Source organism: Sphaerodactylus townsendi, linkage group LG01, assembly GCF_021028975.2.
Source record: "Sphaerodactylus townsendi isolate TG3544 linkage group LG01, MPM_Stown_v2.3, whole genome shotgun sequence".
NCBI classification, from domain to species: Eukaryota; Metazoa; Chordata; class Lepidosauria; order Squamata; family Sphaerodactylidae; genus Sphaerodactylus; species Sphaerodactylus townsendi.
In genome coordinates this window covers 13,939,011-13,945,497 of record NC_059425.1, presented here as the reverse complement: position 1 = coordinate 13,945,497, position 6,487 = coordinate 13,939,011, and positions in this window count along the sequence as shown.

Below are 6,487 nucleotides of genomic sequence, written 5' to 3'. Positions count from 1 at the left end.
CCCCCCCCCCACCCCCCCCCCCCCCCACCCCCCCCCCCCCCCACCCCCCCCCCCCCCCACCCCCCCCCCCCCCCACCCCCCCCCCCCCCCACCCCCCCCCCCCCCCACCCCCCCCCCCCCCCACCCCCCCCCCCCCCCACCCCCCCCCCCCCCCACCCCCCCCCCCCCCCACCCCCCCCCCCCCCCACCCCCCCCCCCCCCCACCCCCCCCCCCCCCCACCCCCCCCCCCCCCCACCCCCCCCCCCCCCCACCCCCCCCCCCCCCCACCCCCCCCCCCCCCCACCCCCCCCCCCCCCCACCCCCCCCCCCCCCCACCCCCCCCCCCCCCCACCCCCCCCCCCCCCCACCCCCCCCCCCCCCCACCCCCCCCCCCCCCCACCCCCCCCCCCCCCCACCCCCCCCCCCCCCCACCCCCCCCCCCCCCCACCCCCCCCCCCCCCCACCCCCCCCCCCCCCCACCCCCCCCCCCCCCCACCCCCCCCCCCCCCCACCCCCCCCCCCCCCCACCCCCCCCCCCCCCCACCCCCCCCCCCCCCCACCCCCCCCCCCCCCCACCCCCCCCCCCCCCCACCCCCCCCCCCCCCCACCCCCCCCCCCCCCCACCCCCCCCCCCCCCCACCCCCCCCCCCCCCCACCCCCCCCCCCCCCCACCCCCCCCCCCCCCCACCCCCCCCCCCCCCCACCCCCCCCCCCCCCCACCCCCCCCCCCCCCCACCCCCCCCCCCCCCCACCCCCCCCCCCCCCCACCCCCCCCCCCCCCCACCCCCCCCCCCCCCCACCCCCCCCCCCCCCCACCCCCCCCCCCCCCCACCCCCCCCCCCCCCCACCCCCCCCCCCCCCCACCCCCCCCCCCCCCCACCCCCCCCCCCCCCCACCCCCCCCCCCCCCCACCCCCCCCCCCCCCCACCCCCCCCCCCCCCCACCCCCCCCCCCCCCCACCCCCCCCCCCCCCCACCCCCCCCCCCCCCCACCCCCCCCCCCCCCCACCCCCCCCCCCCCCCACCCCCCCCCCCCCCCACCCCCCCCCCCCCCCACCCCCCCCCCCCCCCACCCCCCCCCCCCCCCACCCCCCCCCCCCCCCACCCCCCCCCCCCCCCACCCCCCCCCCCCCCCACCCCCCCCCCCCCCCACCCCCCCCCCCCCCCACCCCCCCCCCCCCCCACCCCCCCCCCCCCCCACCCCCCCCCCCCCCCACCCCCCCCCCCCCCCACCCCCCCCCCCCCCCACCCCCCCCCCCCCCCACCCCCCCCCCCCCCCACCCCCCCCCCCCCCCACCCCCCCCCCCCCCCACCCCCCCCCCCCCCCACCCCCCCCCCCCCCCACCCCCCCCCCCCCCCACCCCCCCCCCCCCCCACCCCCCCCCCCCCCCACCCCCCCCCCCCCCCACCCCCCCCCCCCCCCACCCCCCCCCCCCCCCACCCCCCCCCCCCCCCACCCCCCCCCCCCCCCACCCCCCCCCCCCCCCACCCCCCCCCCCCCCCACCCCCCCCCCCCCCCACCCCCCCCCCCCCCCACCCCCCCCCCCCCCCACCCCCCCCCCCCCCCACCCCCCCCCCCCCCCACCCCCCCCCCCCCCCACCCCCCCCCCCCCCCACCCCCCCCCCCCCCCACCCCCCCCCCCCCCCACCCCCCCCCCCCCCCACCCCCCCCCCCCCCCACCCCCCCCCCCCCCCACCCCCCCCCCCCCCCACCCCCCCCCCCCCCCACCCCCCCCCCCCCCCACCCCCCCCCCCCCCCACCCCCCCCCCCCCCCACCCCCCCCCCCCCCCACCCCCCCCCCCCCCCACCCCCCCCCCCCCCCACCCCCCCCCCCCCCCACCCCCCCCCCCCCCCACCCCCCCCCCCCCCCACCCCCCCCCCCCCCCACCCCCCCCCCCCCCCACCCCCCCCCCCCCCCACCCCCCCCCCCCCCCACCCCCCCCCCCCCCCACCCCCCCCCCCCCCCACCCCCCCCCCCCCCCACCCCCCCCCCCCCCCACCCCCCCCCCCCCCCACCCCCCCCCCCCCCCACCCCCCCCCCCCCCCACCCCCCCCCCCCCCCACCCCCCCCCCCCCCCACCCCCCCCCCCCCCCACCCCCCCCCCCCCCCACCCCCCCCCCCCCCCACCCCCCCCCCCCCCCACCCCCCCCCCCCCCCACCCCCCCCCCCCCCCACCCCCCCCCCCCCCCACCCCCCCCCCCCCCCACCCCCCCCCCCCCCCACCCCCCCCCCCCCCCACCCCCCCCCCCCCCCACCCCCCCCCCCCCCCACCCCCCCCCCCCCCCACCCCCCCCCCCCCCCACCCCCCCCCCCCCCCACCCCCCCCCCCCCCCACCCCCCCCCCCCCCCACCCCCCCCCCCCCCCACCCCCCCCCCCCCCCACCCCCCCCCCCCCCCACCCCCCCCCCCCCCCACCCCCCCCCCCCCCCACCCCCCCCCCCCCCCACCCCCCCCCCCCCCCACCCCCCCCCCCCCCCACCCCCCCCCCCCCCCACCCCCCCCCCCCCCCACCCCCCCCCCCCCCCACCCCCCCCCCCCCCCACCCCCCCCCCCCCCCACCCCCCCCCCCCCCCACCCCCCCCCCCCCCCACCCCCCCCCCCCCCCACCCCCCCCCCCCCCCACCCCCCCCCCCCCCCACCCCCCCCCCCCCCCACCCCCCCCCCCCCCCACCCCCCCCCCCCCCCACCCCCCCCCCCCCCCACCCCCCCCCCCCCCCACCCCCCCCCCCCCCCACCCCCCCCCCCCCCCACCCCCCCCCCCCCCCACCCCCCCCCCCCCCCACCCCCCCCCCCCCCCACCCCCCCCCCCCCCCACCCCCCCCCCCCCCCACCCCCCCCCCCCCCCACCCCCCCCCCCCCCCACCCCCCCCCCCCCCCACCCCCCCCCCCCCCCACCCCCCCCCCCCCCCACCCCCCCCCCCCCCCACCCCCCCCCCCCCCCACCCCCCCCCCCCCCCACCCCCCCCCCCCCCCACCCCCCCCCCCCCCCACCCCCCCCCCCCCCCACCCCCCCCCCCCCCCACCCCCCCCCCCCCCCACCCCCCCCCCCCCCCACCCCCCCCCCCCCCCACCCCCCCCCCCCCCCACCCCCCCCCCCCCCCACCCCCCCCCCCCCCCACCCCCCCCCCCCCCCACCCCCCCCCCCCCCCACCCCCCCCCCCCCCCACCCCCCCCCCCCCCCACCCCCCCCCCCCCCCACCCCCCCCCCCCCCCACCCCCCCCCCCCCCCACCCCCCCCCCCCCCCACCCCCCCCCCCCCCCACCCCCCCCCCCCCCCACCCCCCCCCCCCCCCACCCCCCCCCCCCCCCACCCCCCCCCCCCCCCACCCCCCCCCCCCCCCACCCCCCCCCCCCCCCACCCCCCCCCCCCCCCACCCCCCCCCCCCCCCACCCCCCCCCCCCCCCACCCCCCCCCCCCCCCACCCCCCCCCCCCCCCACCCCCCCCCCCCCCCACCCCCCCCCCCCCCCACCCCCCCCCCCCCCCACCCCCCCCCCCCCCCACCCCCCCCCCCCCCCACCCCCCCCCCCCCCCACCCCCCCCCCCCCCCACCCCCCCCCCCCCCCACCCCCCCCCCCCCCCACCCCCCCCCCCCCCCACCCCCCCCCCCCCCCACCCCCCCCCCCCCCCACCCCCCCCCCCCCCCACCCCCCCCCCCCCCCACCCCCCCCCCCCCCCACCCCCCCCCCCCCCCACCCCCCCCCCCCCCCACCCCCCCCCCCCCCCACCCCCCCCCCCCCCCACCCCCCCCCCCCCCCACCCCCCCCCCCCCCCACCCCCCCCCCCCCCCACCCCCCCCCCCCCCCACCCCCCCCCCCCCCCACCCCCCCCCCCCCCCACCCCCCCCCCCCCCCACCCCCCCCCCCCCCCACCCCCCCCCCCCCCCACCCCCCCCCCCCCCCACCCCCCCCCCCCCCCACCCCCCCCCCCCCCCACCCCCCCCCCCCCCCACCCCCCCCCCCCCCCACCCCCCCCCCCCCCCACCCCCCCCCCCCCCCACCCCCCCCCCCCCCCACCCCCCCCCCCCCCCACCCCCCCCCCCCCCCACCCCCCCCCCCCCCCACCCCCCCCCCCCCCCACCCCCCCCCCCCCCCACCCCCCCCCCCCCCCACCCCCCCCCCCCCCCACCCCCCCCCCCCCCCACCCCCCCCCCCCCCCACCCCCCCCCCCCCCCACCCCCCCCCCCCCCCACCCCCCCCCCCCCCCACCCCCCCCCCCCCCCACCCCCCCCCCCCCCCACCCCCCCCCCCCCCCACCCCCCCCCCCCCCCACCCCCCCCCCCCCCCACCCCCCCCCCCCCCCACCCCCCCCCCCCCCCACCCCCCCCCCCCCCCACCCCCCCCCCCCCCCACCCCCCCCCCCCCCCACCCCCCCCCCCCCCCACCCCCCCCCCCCCCCACCCCCCCCCCCCCCCACCCCCCCCCCCCCCCACCCCCCCCCCCCCCCACCCCCCCCCCCCCCCACCCCCCCCCCCCCCCACCCCCCCCCCCCCCCACCCCCCCCCCCCCCCACCCCCCCCCCCCCCCACCCCCCCCCCCCCCCACCCCCCCCCCCCCCCACCCCCCCCCCCCCCCACCCCCCCCCCCCCCCACCCCCCCCCCCCCCCACCCCCCCCCCCCCCCACCCCCCCCCCCCCCCACCCCCCCCCCCCCCCACCCCCCCCCCCCCCCACCCCCCCCCCCCCCCACCCCCCCCCCCCCCCACCCCCCCCCCCCCCCACCCCCCCCCCCCCCCACCCCCCCCCCCCCCCACCCCCCCCCCCCCCCACCCCCCCCCCCCCCCACCCCCCCCCCCCCCCACCCCCCCCCCCCCCCACCCCCCCCCCCCCCCACCCCCCCCCCCCCCCACCCCCCCCCCCCCCCACCCCCCCCCCCCCCCACCCCCCCCCCCCCCCACCCCCCCCCCCCCCCACCCCCCCCCCCCCCCACCCCCCCCCCCCCCCACCCCCCCCCCCCCCCACCCCCCCCCCCCCCCACCCCCCCCCCCCCCCACCCCCCCCCCCCCCCACCCCCCCCCCCCCCCACCCCCCCCCCCCCCCACCCCCCCCCCCCCCCACCCCCCCCCCCCCCCACCCCCCCCCCCCCCCACCCCCCCCCCCCCCCACCCCCCCCCCCCCCCACCCCCCCCCCCCCCCACCCCCCCCCCCCCCCACCCCCCCCCCCCCCCACCCCCCCCCCCCCCCACCCCCCCCCCCCCCCACCCCCCCCCCCCCCCACCCCCCCCCCCCCCCACCCCCCCCCCCCCCCACCCCCCCCCCCCCCCACCCCCCCCCCCCCCCACCCCCCCCCCCCCCCACCCCCCCCCCCCCCCACCCCCCCCCCCCCCCACCCCCCCCCCCCCCCACCCCCCCCCCCCCCCACCCCCCCCCCCCCCCACCCCCCCCCCCCCCCACCCCCCCCCCCCCCCACCCCCCCCCCCCCCCACCCCCCCCCCCCCCCACCCCCCCCCCCCCCCACCCCCCCCCCCCCCCACCCCCCCCCCCCCCCACCCCCCCCCCCCCCCACCCCCCCCCCCCCCCACCCCCCCCCCCCCCCACCCCCCCCCCCCCCCACCCCCCCCCCCCCCCACCCCCCCCCCCCCCCACCCCCCCCCCCCCCCACCCCCCCCCCCCCCCACCCCCCCCCCCCCCCACCCCCCCCCCCCCCCACCCCCCCCCCCCCCCACCCCCCCCCCCCCCCACCCCCCCCCCCCCCCACCCCCCCCCCCCCCCACCCCCCCCCCCCCCCACCCCCCCCCCCCCCCACCCCCCCCCCCCCCCACCCCCCCCCCCCCCCACCCCCCCCCCCCCCCACCCCCCCCCCCCCCCACCCCCCCCCCCCCCCACCCCCCCCCCCCCCCACCCCCCCCCCCCCCCACCCCCCCCCCCCCCCACCCCCCCCCCCCCCCACCCCCCCCCCCCCCCACCCCCCCCCCCCCCCACCCCCCCCCCCCCCCACCCCCCCCCCCCCCCACCCCCCCCCCCCCCCACCCCCCCCCCCCCCCACCCCCCCCCCCCCCCACCCCCCCCCCCCCCCACCCCCCCCCCCCCCCACCCCCCCCCCCCCCCACCCCCCCCCCCCCCCACCCCCCCCCCCCCCCACCCCCCCCCCCCCCCACCCCCCCCCCCCCCCACCCCCCCCCCCCCCCACCCCCCCCCCCCCCCACCCCCCCCCCCCCCCACCCCCCCCCCCCCCCACCCCCCCCCCCCCCCACCCCCCCCCCCCCCCACCCCCCCCCCCCCCCACCCCCCCCCCCCCCCACCCCCCCCCCCCCCCACCCCCCCCCCCCCCCACCCCCCCCCCCCCCCACCCCCCCCCCCCCCCACCCCCCCCCCCCCCCACCCCCCCCCCCCCCCACCCCCCCCCCCCCCCACCCCCCCCCCCCCCCACCCCCCCCCCCCCCCACCCCCCCCCCCCCCCACCCCCCCCCCCCCCCACCCCCCCCCCCCCCCACCCCCCCCCCCCCCCACCCCCCCCCCCCCCCACCCCCCCCCCCCCCCACCCCCCCCCCCCCCCACCCCCCCCCCCC